The sequence below is a fragment of the Perca fluviatilis genome, chromosome 13 (assembly GCF_010015445.1).
Source record: "Perca fluviatilis chromosome 13, GENO_Pfluv_1.0, whole genome shotgun sequence".
NCBI lineage: Eukaryota > Metazoa > Chordata > Actinopteri > Perciformes > Percidae > Perca > Perca fluviatilis.
Window position 1 is genome coordinate 36,044,136 of NC_053124.1, and position 16,438 is coordinate 36,060,573.

The 16,438-nt window shown below is 39.7% G+C and overlaps 2 pseudogenes; both read left to right on the forward strand.

The window, feature by feature from the left end:
* LOC120571443 overlaps positions 1 to 16,438 on the forward strand; it is a 167,898-nt pseudogene that overhangs the window by 82,123 nt on the left and 69,337 nt on the right.
* Positions 1 to 16,438, forward strand: part of LOC120570970 — a 44,227-nt pseudogene that overhangs the window by 1,564 nt on the left and 26,225 nt on the right.

The following is a 16,438-nucleotide window of genomic DNA, read 5'->3' on the forward strand; positions in this document are numbered from 1 at the left end:
CCTCATATCACTAACATTAGATATGTAGATATCTTATCTGTCCTCATATCACTAACATTAGATATGTAGATACCTTATCTGTCCTCATATCACTAACATTAGATATGTAGATACCTTATCTGTCCTCATATCACTAACATTAGATATGTAGATATCTTATCTGTCCTCATATCACTAACATTAGATATGTAGATATATTATCTGTCCTCATATCACTAACATTAGATATGTAGATATCTTATCTGTCCTCATATCACTAACATTAGATATGTAGATATCTTATCTGTCCTCATATCACTAACATTAGATATGTAGATATCTTATCTGTCCTCATATCACTAACATTAGATATGTAGATACATTATCTTCTCATATCACTAACATCAGATATGTAGATACTTATTGTCCTCATATCACTAACATTAGATATGTAGATACATTATCTGTCCTCATATCACTAACATTAGATATGTAGATACATTATCTGTCCTCATATCACTAACATTAGATATGTAGATACACATTTGTCCCTCATATCACTAACATTAGATATGTAGATACTATTTGTCCTCATATCACTAACATTAGATATGTAGATACCTTATCTGTCCCTATCACAACATTAGATATGTAGATACATTGTCCTCATATCACTAACATTAGATATGTAGATACCTTATCTGTCCTCATATCACTAACATTAGATATGTAGATACCTTATCGTCCTCATATCACTAACATTAGATATGTAGATACCTTATCTGTCCTCATATCACTAACATTAGATATGTAGATACCTTATCTGTCCTCATATCACTAACATTAGATATGTAGATACCTTTATCTGTCCCTCATATCACTAACATTAGATATGTAGATACCTTATCTGTCCCCTATCACTAACATTATAGTATATCTCATATCACTAACATTAGATATGTAGATACATTATCTGTCTTCATATCACTAACATTAGATATGTAGATACCTTATCTGTCCTCATATCACTAACATTAGATATGTAGATACCTTATCTGTCCTCATATCACTAACATTAGATATGTAGATACATTATCTGTCCTCATATCACTAACATTAGATATGTAGATACCTTATCAGTCCTCATATCACTAACATTAGATATGTAGATACCTTATCCGTCCTCATATCACTAACATTAGATATGTAGATACCTTATCTGTCCTCATATCACTAACATTAGATATGTAGATACCTTATCTGTCCTCATATCACTAACATTAGATATGTAGATACATTATCTGTCCTCATATCACTAACATCAGATATGTAGATACCTTATCTGTCCTCATATCACTAACATTAGATATGTAGATACCTTATCTGTCCTCATATCACTAACATTAGATATGTAGATACCTTATCTGTCCTCATATCACTAACATTAGATATGTAGATACCTTATCCGTCCTCATATCACTAACATTAGATATGTAGATACCTTATCTGTCCCTCATATCACTAACATTAGATATGTAGATACCTTATCTGTCCTCATATCACTAACATTAGATATGTAGATATCTTATCTGTCCTCATATCACTAACATTAGATATGTAGATACCTTATCTGTCCTCATATCACTAACATTAGATATGTAGATACCTTATCTGTCCTCATATCACTAACATTAGATATGTAGATATCTTATCTGTCCTCATATCACTAACATTAGATATGTAGATACCTTCTCTGTCCTCATATCACTAACATTATATATGTAGATACCTTATCTGTCCTCATATCACTAACATTAGATATGTAGATACCTTATCTGTCCTCATATCACTAACATTAGATATGTAGATACCTTATCTGTCCTCATATCACTAACATTAGATATGTAGATACCTTATCAGTCCTCATATCACTAACATTAGATATGTAGATACCTTATCTGTCCTTATATCACTAACATTAGATATGTAGATACCTTATCTGTCCTCATATCACTAACATTAGATATGTAGATACCTTATCTGTCCTCATATCACTAACATTAGATATGTAGATACATTATCTGTCCTCATATCACTAACATTAGATATGTAGATACATTATCTGTCCTCATATCACTAACATTAGATATGTAGATACCTTATCTGTCCTCATATCACTAACATTAGATATGTAGATACCTTATCTGTCCTCATATCACTAACATTAGATATGTAGATACCTTATCTGTCCTCATATCACTAACATTAGATATGTAGATACCTTATCTGTCCTCATATCACTAACATCAACCATTGTGAACAGGCTTTAACATCCCAGCAGATTCTTTTGTGTTTCATTACGTTTTTGCAAACAGCAGTTTTCTTTATAACAGTGTAGGGGATCATACTGTAATAGTAAAGCCACTGTATGCAGAGCCAGAGTCAGAAAAGTGTGACTCGCTCTGGAAACGTTTTTAAACGTTTTTTGTAGTGTTCCCTGGACACAAACCAGTGAGAGCCATTAAAAGAAATAAATGATTATACATTATAGTTCTGTTAATGATCACGGTGCTGCAGCCTCAGAATGGGATTAGTATAGTTTACATTTTCGCCCGCAGGATTGCACCTAAATGAAATTATAGGTGTAATACAATTCCAGTTTTCACCAGTAATATTATAAGTTAACTGTGATTAAATATGAAATTAATACACTGTTAATGCGTACGCATTGACTCGAGCAGCAATTTTCTCCAACACCATTCTCTCTCTTTAGCAGCAGCAGCAGCTGTCTTCCTTTTTAATGAAATGCATTTTCAGAAACTCGCTGTTTGTGCGCACAAGTATTTCTACAACCCGTTTGTTTGTGGTTGTTACCATGGTGAATCGTAGAATCATGGCTCCATTCATGCTGCCTTTTATAGTGGTGGTGCACGGCGTAACCCTGAGTGAGCCTACTCTGAGCTGATTGAACCAACTCAAATCAGCTGTTCTGGAACCGAAAACTCAGTTTCCATCTCAGGGTAAATCAACTCAGACATCTGTGTTAGACTCAGAGTTTGTTAAACCTCCTTCCTGGAACGGACCCCTGGTGTTATAATACATAATAGATTGTATGATGTTTTTTTGGCGGTTCATGCATTCATCACGTGCCGGCTAGATTATTGCAATTCACTTTACTGTGGTATATCTAGTTTCCAAATTCCCCGTCTTCAGTTAGTCCAAAATGCTGGGGCCAGACTTATCTTTAACTGTCGCAATTATGACCATATCTCCTCCATTCTCAAATCTCTGCACTGGCTGCCCGTTCGACAGAGAATAGATTTCAAAATCCTTCTCTTTGTCTTCAAAATCTATACATAACTTAGCTCCCGTCTACCTATCGAACTTATTCATCCGTTACACCCCCCCAGAAGCCTAAGATCACACGCCACCAGGTTCTGCTGGTAGCCCCTCGTGCCAGACTACAGCAGAGAGGGAGCGCAGGACCCTGCGTCTGTGGAACTCCCTGCCTTTAGAGATTAGAACAGCCCCCAACCTTCCTATCTTCGAAGTGCTGTTGAAAACCTATTTATTCTCATTAGCGTATTGATTTCCTCTTTTAGGGTGGTCCTTTTTTTGTATACTTGAGTCAGTGTTTTAAGGTTGCTCTTAGCTTTGTTTTTTTTATTCCGTGTTTTATGCTTTGTCTTGCTGGTTTTATGTTTTTACATGCCTGCTCTGTAAAGCACTTTGGTCTGTCTAGCGGCTGTTTAAATGTGCTATATAAATAAATGAACTTGAACTTGAACTTGAACTTTTGAGTTATTATTACATAATATGTTTTTCTGACTTTTTTTAATCTTGCCCCCGACAAATAACCCATGTTACAAAAAAGACTAAAACTAGTAAAAACTAAGTATTTTCAAAAAGTAAATGAACTAGCAAACCCGCTTTCTAAAACTAATTAAAATTAAACTGAATTTGAAAAGAAAAAGTCAAAACGACATAAAAATAAACCCTAATGAAAAATGCCTAACTATAATAACCTTGGTTGTTACTCAAAAAAGGTTTTTCAGGGTTGGCAGGTCTGGATTTAGAGTGAGCCCCGGATGTTTACTTACCGACTGGCTCCGCCCTAGGACATGAAGTACTCTGTCAGTACTTTACACCCACTGTACCTGATCACTCCATCATTAATTAAGTTAATTACAGGACAACTCAGTCATTTAGTAAACTGGGGAGCCGCTCTCAAACCCTCTGATTCTAAGAAGAGTTTACCTCCTAAAAGCTGAAGTCAGCAGAGTTTTTAAATGAGAAATGAGCTCTGTTGTAAACAAGTGTTGTTGCGTTCCTTATACCATACTTTTTCTTTGGGAAATAAAACTCTGAGATAACATCGCAGCTTGAACTTTGTGCCTCTTGCTCAGATATGCTGCACAGAGGATTGTGGGTCAGAAAAGCACGCTGGCTCATAATGCACAAATGCAACCGGGTGCATCAGGACACATTTTTGGCATTCTGCATTTGACATTATATGTATTGGGATATACTATATCTTTCCCTGTCATACTAATGGTAGTATGGGCATTGAAACACAGCCAGTCTCTCTCAAAGCGCTCCTCTTCCAGGAATGAACAAAGCTTGATAACCCCTCCCTCCTCTTCCTCCTCTCAAACACAGCCAGCTCCACTCTGTGATCATATTTCCTTGTTCCCTCCCCTTCAGAGCAACAGTTTGCAGATGGGTGGAACCAACATGCTGGGGAAGTACAACAGCGTATCACATCCTGTTATTACATCAGAGCTCAGACTAGTTTCACTTCTGGAAGTGAGACACAAGACAGTCAGACATTCGTTGTCACTGGGCGGAGAGGTGAAATGGCGCAGAAAGGAGTTCAGCTGGACCGGGAAACCTTCTCTTGTTCCATCTGTCTGGATCTACTGAAGGAATCCGGTGACTATTACCTGTGGACACAGCTACTGCATGAACTGTATTAAAGGCTTCTGGGATGAAGAAGGATTATAAGGAACAGCTACAGCTGCCCTTGAGTGCAGGAAGACATTCATACAAAGGCCTGTCCTGCTGAAAAACACCAAGTTAGCAGCTTTAGTGGAGGAGCTGAAGAAGACTGGACTCCAAGCTGCTCCTGCTGATCACTGCTATGCTGGAGCTGAAGATGTGGCCTGTGATTTCTGCACCGGGAGAAAGCTCAAAGCCATCAAATCCTGCCTGGTTTGTCTGATCTCTTATTGTGAGAAACACCTTCAGCCTCATTTTGAATCTCCTGCTTTTGAGAAACACAAGCTGGTGGAGCCGTCCACGAAGCTCCAGGAGAACGTCTGCTCGTCGTCATGATGAGGTAATGAAGATTTTCTGTCGTACTGATCAGCAGCTTATCTGTTATCTCTGCTTAATGGACAAACATAAAGGCCGCGATACAATCTCGCTGCAGCAAGAAAGGTTGAGAGGCAGAAAAAGCTGCGGAAGATCGACAGACCATCCAGCAGAGAATCCAGGACAGAGAGAAAGATGTGAAGCTGCTTCAACAGCAAGCCGGAGGCCATCGGTCAGCGCCGCCGATAAAGCAGTGGAGGACAGCCGAAGATCTTCACCGAGCTGATCCGTCTCCTGGAGAAAAGAAGCTCTGATGTGAAGCAGCAGGTCAGATCCCAGCAGAAAAGGGAAGAGAGTCGAGTCAAGCAGAGAGCTTCAGGAGGAGCTGGAGCAGGAGATCACTGAGCTGAAGAGGGAAGACGCCTGAGCTGAAGAAGCTCTCACACACAGAGGATCACAGCCAGTTTCTACACAACTACCCCTCACTGTCACCACTCAACCAATCAGCATCCAGCATCCATATCCGTCCTCTGAGCTGCTTTGAGGACGGGAGGGGGGGCGTGTCAGAAGTCAGAGATAAACTACAGGGCCGAGAGAGGGTTGGACAAACGTCTCCATTGACAGGGACTGAAGTGGACCGTTTACTGCCACAACCAGAGCGCCAAAGACCAGAGCTGGATTTTTAAAATATTCACGTGACATCACACTGGATCCAAACACAGCAAACACACGGCTGTTATTATCTAAGGGGACAGGAAAGCAACATTCACGTTTCAACATCAGTCTTATTCTAGTCACCCAGACAGATTCACTGTCAGGTATCAGGTCCTGAGTAGAGAGAGTCTGACTGGACGTTGTTACTGGGAGGTGGAGAGGAGAAGAAGAGTTGATGTAGCAGTCGCATACAAGAATATCAGCAGAGCAGGGTGGGGGATGTGGATGTTTCTTTGGACAAAATTGACAAATCTTGGGCGTTAGATTGTGACGACAACAATTATACATTTTGGTCCAACAAAGTCCAAACTCCCGTCTCAGGTCCTGGGTCCTCCAGAGTAGGAGTGTACCTGGATCACAGTGCAGGTATTCTGTCCTTCTACACGTCTCTGAAACCATGACTCTCCTCCACAGAGTCCAGACCACATTCACTCAGCCCCTCTATGCTGGACTAACGGTTTTGTTGGTCTTATGCAGACTCTGCTGAGTTGTGTAAACTGAAATAGACAGAAGTCATTTAAGGGTTAAATTCTGTCATTCTGAGACACTTATTTATTTAAAAAAGGAAAAACTTCTCTAAATTGCAGCTTGTTAAATGAGAATATTTTCTGGTTCCTTCACTCCTCGAGGCTTTTTTCTGCATTTTGATGCTTTTTGAATTTTTGACTCATTCAAGACTTTTGTTGATGCTTTTTGATACATTTTCAATGTTTTTTTTACGGTGTTTTTTTATTGAAAGCTTTTTGACGCTTCGCTACAACACACACACACGGACACCCCCCCCCCCCCCCCACCCCCCCCCCCACCCCCCCCCCCACACACACCCCACTCTCTAAAAAAAAAAAACACACACACACACACACACACACACATATGCACACACACACACGTGGACAGACATGTACACACACACGGACACACACATGGACACACAGGTTCACACACTGACACACACACAATGACACAAACACACTCTCTCACACACACACACAAACTCACAAACACACACACAGATACACATCTACACACACACGACACACACACAAAAACAATAATAATACAAACAAACAAACACACTCTCTCACACACACACACACACTCCGCTGAGTTGTGTAAACTGAAATAGTCAGAAGTCATTTAAGGTTAAATTCTGTGTTTTAACTCTTAAATAATATAATAATTATTTAGTCTCCATGTTTGTAGCTGAGAGATGATTGTTGTCTTTTTCATTTGTTTACACGTTTTTGTTGCTTTTTCTTACTTTTTGCTTTTATAAAAACATGTCACTTTCTTCGCGATCTATCTGCTTTTCTAAACGTTTTTGTACAATTTCTTTGACGTCTTTGTTTGCATGTATTGACGCTTTAGAAGTGATGAGATGATTTCTGTGTGTTGATGAAAACCTTAATCGGGAGCCCCAGAAGCTCTCAATGTGCTCAGTTGAGATCTGTTATTTTACCTTTGATTGTTGAAACAAGGACGATATGTTAAAAAAAAATCTTTACCGAGATGATCTGGAGATATTAGCTGTTTGTTATTCATGTATTTCTCCACGTTATGTATCTGGCGGGACAGGAAGATGTCTGTTAAATAGCGGTGTCTTAATAGTGTATATAAGGGTGTTTAAGTTGTATGTTAATATAGACAAGTCGAAGAAAATCTTTCAAGGTGGTGAGAAACGCTTCAGGACATTGTATTTCTGAATATATCTGATATGTTTGGCATTTTATCTCATACATTTTGTCACCTCATCGAGAAATAAATACTTTTAAATCCAAAAACATCGTTCTTGTGACTTGATAATACCTCTGGAGTGACTTGTAAGACCTGTTGGAGATACTAGGCAGTAGCATACGAAAGGTTTTCAGGCTCCAACCGTTGTGGGACCCTCGTTACATAAAGCTAGAGGTTTGTTTGGGGCCATTTAAATATTCATTATGTATGGCAACCAAACGTGAACAACTGGAATTGAAATTCTAATATAGATTTTATTTATTTACTTTTAGCGTGTATAGAGCCAGCATATTTCCACCAGACTCCATGTAAATAATCAGGACTTTTAGCGTGTATAGAGCCAGCATATCTCCACCAGACTCCATGTAAATAATCAGGACTTTTAGTGTGTATAGAGCCAGCATATCTCCACCAGACTCCATGTAAATAATCAGGACTTTTGATAGTTTTTATTTAGTTTGTGTCGACTTTGAATGAAGCGTGTTTCAAGATGATTAAAGTCCTGATTATTTACATGGAGTCTGGTGGTGATAGCTCTATAAAAATCCTGATTATTATTATTGATTATATGTGTTCTATACGCTAAGCCTGTTATTTACATGGAGTCTGGTGTAAGTTTGGTGATGGTGGTTTTGGGGCTGTTTCATGTTAAACTAAAAGGATCTTACTCTTTAACTAAAGGTTATCTCTGTAGGGATCCATCCCATAATGTTGTCAGACACTTAGAATAATAATCTGAGTCTGTCAGAACGTTTGGCTAGGACGCTGAAGGGTCCAGATTGAAACCGAGGTCCCCTTTAATATCTGGTGTTTTGGAGTCCAGAGGTGGTGGCTTCTGTGGGGAAACTGAGCTACAACCAGCTGGTGGAGAAAATCATCGACTACAAACACTCAGCAGACGCGCACCGAGTCAGTGAAGGTAACACACACACACACACACACACACACATACATACATAGACACAGATGAACGAGACAGACAGAACAGACAGACAAAGGCACACATGAATATCTATATACTTTATTTCAACTGTGTGTGTGTGTGTGTGTGTGTCTGTGTTCATGTGTGTAATGTTAATGTGTTTGTGTTCTGTGTGTGTGTGTGTGTGTGTGTGTGTGTGTGTGTATGTTCTGCAGGAGGCGTTGGGAATCGGACAAAAGTCGCTAACTACGAAGTGGCTCAAGTTGCAAGACATGAAGGTGCTGTTATTTACAAAAAATTGTGAAACAATGCAGGACATCAACAGCAAAACCCATTAGAAACAAAAGAAACATATCTTTTTTTTTTTTACACTAGCAGAGCTCACATCACCTGTCTGGATGGTAGCCACCCTCAAGACTGCCCCACGCAAGTGGCCAGGGGTTATATGTGTTAAGCCCCCCTCCCACTAGAGCTACCAACTCTTAATTGCCTCTCCAATACGTTACCATGTACATGAATTGAGAATGTCACTGCTCATTTCTGCAATAAACAAATACCCAAATAACAGATTATTGAGCAAATCATTTTCCACTTATCTCACTTTGGAACTTACTACACCAAAAACTTACACACATTTCCAACTAGAACATTTATCTCACCTATGACCCAGCACATGGTATCTCCCACCCTCAGCACACCTGTGTGTGATTGCTGTAGGCCCTATGAAGCAGCACTTTGGGTCAGCTCTGGTTCAGACCAGGGACTGGAGGGAGAATGAGGTTGAGGTAATGGTTAAGTAACATGGTTTTGGAAATCAGATATGACTGAAATAAATTAACTGAACTGACTAAACTAAACTGAAGTAATGTGGTATATTTGGTAACAGTGTTACTAAGCGATATGTATGAAAGTGTCTGTCTGTCTGTCTGTTTTGTGTGTGTGTGTGTGTGTGTGTGTGTGTGTGTGTGTGTGTGTGTGTGTGTGTGTGTGTGTGTGTGTGTGTGTGTGTGTGTGTGTGTGTGTGTGTGTTGCAGGTCAGCAGAGCGTTCCTAGAGTCCACGCGACCCAGCTCTCCTATCACGGTCTGTGTGAACTCCACGCGAAGGAGGGAGAGAGTCTCTGTGTTCTTCAGAAACAACCACTTCAGTACCATGATCAAACACAAGGTGGAGACACACACACACACACACACACAATATATACCAACCACAACCACAAACACACAGACACACACACACACACACACACACACACACACACACACACACACACACACACTGCATGAAATGGGATTTCCGTCCCGTAAACGCCTGTAAACGCCCAGAAATCCCCTAATTTCGGCAGTTATCAACAATTACAGGCTGTGAACGTCCGTTCGTCTGTGCCACATATTGTGGGAAGCGAACCATGACGTGTGTGGAGGCTCGGAGGAGGTGTTAAAGGATCTAATCAGAATATGAATAGGGCTGCCAGAGAGCGTCTGGCCTGGCTGGTCCCTCACTTCGCTATTGGATGAAACCACTACTTTTAAACAAGAAAAATCTCTCGTGATTGGTTCACAGGTCTGTCACGGGTTAGGCTATTGGTCAACCTGGGCCATCATTATTATAATAAAAAAATTTTATATATATATATATATTTATTTATTTATGTATTATATTTTTATTTATTTATACATATATATATTTATTTCATATATGCTATGTTGTATATTCATGTCATGATTATCATAGTTGAAATGATTTGCCAGGAACGTGCTGTTTATTCAAAGATAGAGCTTTATTGACACAAAACACACACAGACAAAAAAACTGCGTGCAAAGCATCGGAGACACACAGCACACACAACAAATATCCCACGCTCACGAGGAGCAGCACGATCCACATCTAACCCACGGCGCTCGGGCTGGAGGTAACCGGCAACATTCGGTCCATGTAGCAGACGTCTGTGGTGCGTTGTCCTGTAGGTCTATGCTGGCGCACTTCCAAAGCGTCACCTCACCCACAGCCAGCACACTCTGTCTCGCTTCCAGCAGCTGTAAAATCAATCAATAAAGACAGTCAGTACTGCGCAATGCACTGCTTATGGACACAACACATCTATGAATGCACCTGAAAAATATTCACATTAACCAAACGGATCTAGTCTTACCCCTCTTTCTTCTTCTGGACCGACTCGAGCTGAACTCTTCACAGCTTCTGCCCAGCGATGCCACATCTGGTTGTTTCTAGCTGAAGCTCCTGCTGCTCCTAATATGTCTTACAGGCAGCTGGAAAACAATTAAATGAGAGTGGCATGAATAAAAAACATAAGTTACAGTAAAATTAAACAAGGAAAGATGAAAAAGTAAAATTACTTACACACAATGGCGTCATTATCAGCGTCATGTAAATCTGGACTGGCAGACAGCTCCGAGCAAATATAGGTCACAGCCTCGTTATGAGGGAGAGGTTAGTCTGAGTAAGAAAACAACTATGGTTAAGATCGGTATCTATTAACGAGTATGTCCTTATACAGAAGAATTAATGAAATTCATTCAATGAAAGCATATTCTTTAAATCTTACCCTTGCTCCGGTTCGTAGGCGCCTGCTACAGTTTGTCTCAGAGTTGTGAAGAGCGGGACTGCTTCCTGTAAATTACGAGATAAAAAATATACTTTTATAAAACAACATCACCCAGCTCAGCTCTGTAATGAATGGCGCTGAAAGCAGCCACAGCTCTGTGCTGCTCGGCGTTTAAACTTGGTGAGGTTTTAAAGCATTACTGCCAAGTCTAAGTAGCCTGTTTAACATCCAAACACAGTCACTGTAACGATCAAGAGTTAATAAACATTACAGACTAGCTCGCCGTTTCATTAATAATCATATACTACCGTTGTCTTCTTCTTTTTCGTGAGCGCATCTTTGGAGCCCCGAGGTGATATGGAGGAGAAAACGCTCCAAACGTGTGAACAACTCCTGTGTGTTTCCAAGTGAAGTTTGACAGAGTGTACCGACAACTCTTTTACCAGTTGGCCTGAAATATTCCCCATATTTCGAGTTTTTGCTCCAACTCTCAGACTCATCTCCCATGTCCCCCGATTTTTTCAAATGGAAGCAGTGGGGGCGGGCAGAGTGATAGAGAGAGACCGTGGAGCAGATTAACCAGCAGGGCGCGAACAGCCACTGGTGTGGAGGTGAATTACAGTGAGATATAATGGATTACTGGGAAATGTTAACAAAAGCACAATTGAAGTCTGGATTATGAGGCCATTTCCGCAGAGCCAACCGCTTCATATGTCATGGAGATGTGAATATGGTGCTGAATTTGCCAGTATTTTTTTAAGAGAAATGATTGGGACCTTGTCATGCAATGACAAAGCTGATATGCTTTATGTGAAGCCCAGTGTTTTGGTGTCAGCAGAAAGACTTCTCTTAGAAAACTGTCCAGTGGAGCCTCTGTCTCCATTCCACCAGACAATGTTGGATGAGCAAGACCAAAGACTGTAGTCATGTCACTATGCTCAGTGGCTGAGCTCTAGGAGACTGTGAATGAAGCATGGATTGCACATTTTACCTTTTGTGGCAAAGCCTGATTAAAACTAATTGTTGAAATAAATTATTTTGTGTATCTTTATACACTAATTAGTCATTACTAATGACATACACAGTAATTAATCTAGCATACTTTCATCAAATAAATCTACTAAAAGAGTCTACAATTAGGCTATACTGAGTCTGATCTATTTTAAGAGATTCTCTTAAAATTAAGTTTTACCTTTAGGAAACATGTCACCTGGGGTAAAACTCCCCTGCTACCCTGATTTGCATTTGTATATCTCACAGCATTTTCATTTTACATGTGAAAGCCTCCCCTAGAATTAGAGGGAGGTGGTCATGGGGGACAACTGCCAAGCAAGGCCCACGTCAATTTCCGACATATTTCGGCCAGTTTTCGGGTGTTGCCTGTAAATTGCCGTGTGCAGCCGTAAACCTGAAGTTCCACGACAATCTACAGTGCCGTATACTGACGAAAATCCCACTTTTCATGTGGCAGTGGTGGTGTTATCTATGCACTAATGACCGCTGGCAAGGGAGAGCAACTAGCACGCTAGCAACCCTCCGAAAAACCACGGACATGCTGCCAAGCCCAAATCTTCCACCCACCTTCACCACAACACAGCAGCAGGTAGCGAGCGCCAGAGAAGAGAGAAGGACTTCGGACTGTGTCGTCCTATAGACTCCTTTTATTATTATTGTAATCTATTGAGAGACACACACACACATATATATATACACACACACACACACAGATATATATACACACACACAGATATATATACCCCCCCCCCTTTTTTCCCCCCCCCCCCTTTTTTTCCCCCCCCCCCCCCTTTTTTTCCCCCCCCTTTATACACACACACACACAATATATATACACCATATACACACACACAAGATATATATACACACACATATATATACATATATATACACACACACACACACACACATATATACACAAACACACAAACACATATATACACACACATACACACACACACATATATACACACCCAACACAACACACACACAACTATATACACACCCACACACACACACACCAACACTATATACACACACACACACACACACAACATATATACCACACAACACACACACACACACACACAAATAATATATACACACACCATCAACAACACACACACACAATATATACACACACACACACACAAAAACCACACACACACACACAGATATATACACACACACACACACACACACATATAACACACATATATACACACACACAGAGACATACACACACACATATAACCACACACACAGAGACACACCACACACACACATATATACACACACACACACACACAATATATACACACACACCACACACACACAGATATACACACACACACACAGATATAATATACACACACACACACACACCACACAATAATATACACACAACACACAGACACACAACACACACACAATATATACAAGACAACACACACACACAATATATACACAGAGACACAAAATAATACAACACACACGACACACCACACACATATATACACCGAGACACACACCCAAACAACACACACACAGATATATATACACACACACACACAGACACACCAACACACACACAGATATATACAGACACACCCACACCAGATATAACAGAAACCACACACACACACACAGACACACACAACACACACACACATAATACAGAGACACACACACACCACACAATATATACAGAGACACACACACACACACAGATATATAGAGAACACACCCACACACAGATATAACAGACACACACACACACACACACACACACACAACAGACAGGACACACACACACACACATATATACAGAGACACACCAACACACATATATAAAACACCACACACAATATAATACAGAGACACACACACACACACACACACACACACACACACACAACACAACACATAACGAGACACACAACATACACCAGAAATACACAGACAAACACACACACAGACAGACACACACACCAACAGACAGCACACACACAGACACAGTTACACACAAAATAAACACACACACACACACACACACAGACACACACACACAGACAAACAGAGACACACACCAGACAGACAGACAGAGACACGCACATACTAGGGCTGGACTGGGACAAAAAATCGGCCCTGGCATTTTTGGGCCAAGCCGCCCACCCGTGATTGGTCAGACCAATTCCCTGCAGACAGTCCTCTTAAAATAGTACGTTCCATTAAATGGGTTGCCTAGTGTTCAGCGTTCATGTGATCATTTTTGGATCCTTCAGGAGGGACTCAAGACTTATCTGTTGATCTTACACTTAAATAATTCATTCTTCTTAGTGCGATTTTATTTCATATTTATAGTATTTTATAATTTCTTATTATTGATATTTGATATTGTATTGTCATTATTTTTATTATTACTGTTTTTGCTTTATATTGGCTTAGCAACTTTAAAAACTGTTTACTGTTAATTTTAACTATTGTAAGATTCATATTTTGTCGCTTTGGACACAAGTGTCTGCTAAATACAATAACCATAACTATGACCCTTCCTAAAAGCTACAATAAAGCTGAGAGTAGTATATGCCCTGAAAAAGAGTACCGATACAAGAGAAGCTAATTAAGCCATTCAAGGAACACTGATGCTTATATCATCACTGATTTTATAGATCCACAGACTTTTCAGCTAGCCAACAGGCTAACCGCTCGCATTTTCAATGTAAGCTTAAGCTGTTAGGTTACCTAGCCACTAACTTTAATGTTACAGCCAAACTGCTTGTTGTCGTTATGACGTGACACACTTGCGCGCGCGCTGAACACACACACACACACACACACACGCACGCCCCCACACACACACACACAACACACACACACACACACACACACAGCCTCCCTCCCTTCCTGAGAGTCCCTGTTAATTTGCCTACTCCCTACCACATCGTCATCTACTCTCTCTTCCATCTTTTCTCACTCGCCTCCTCCTCGCCTTCTTCCCTGACATCGTTGTTTCTGCTTCTCTAGCCAGCCACCTCTCCTCCTCTACTTCAGGTAAAGCTGATGTTGAAGCAGCTACTACAGACCCAAACATGTCCGACATTTTTGAGGAATCCGCGCGTGTAGATTCTTAATCTTTTCCCCTCTTAATTCTCTGCACCTCCCTTGCACTTGGTGGTCGTTTGTCCATTATAACGTGAATGCTAAACTTCCAGCATCACTATTACAGCTCGTGTCTCAGGGCCGGAGGCGTGGCCATAGTGGGATTCGTAAATGTGCGGCCCCGGAGTGGGGAAGGGGGTTCCTGGATTTCATTGGGTCAGGCCAGTGCCAATAAAGAAAAATTAACCAATGGGCCGCTGTGAGTTCTTTATGGGCCGGCCCGCCAAAAAGTAAAAAGCCTATTTATATCGGGCTGATTCGCCCCAAAGTCCGTCGGCCCACCGGGAAAATGCCCGGTATGCCAAATGGCCAGTCCAGCCCTGTCATACATACAGTACAGTATATGTTATTTAAATATATATGTCATACATACAGTACAGTATATGTTATTTATACATATGTCATATATACAGTACCTACAGTATATGCTATTTAAATATATATGTCATACATACAGTACAGTATATGTTATTTATACATATGTCATATATACAGTACAGTATATGTTATTTATACATATGTCATATATACAGTACAGTATATGTTATGTATACATATGTCATATATACAGTACAGTATGTTATTTTAAATATATATGTCATACATACAGTACAGTATATGTTATTTATACATATGTCATACATACAGTACAGTATATGTTATTTATACATATGTCATATACAGTACAGTATATGTTAATTATACATATGTCATATATACAGTACAGTATATGTTATTAATACATTTCATATATACAGTACAGTATATGTTATTTATACATATATCATACATACAGTACAGTATATGTTATTTATATATATGTCAAATATACAGTACAGTATATGTTATTTTATACATATGTCATATACAGTACAGTATATTATATATATATATATATATATATATGTCATATATATACAATAAAACGTATATTATATATATATATATATATATATATATATATATATATATGTCATATATACAGTACAGTATATTATATATATACAAATATATATATATATATATATATATAT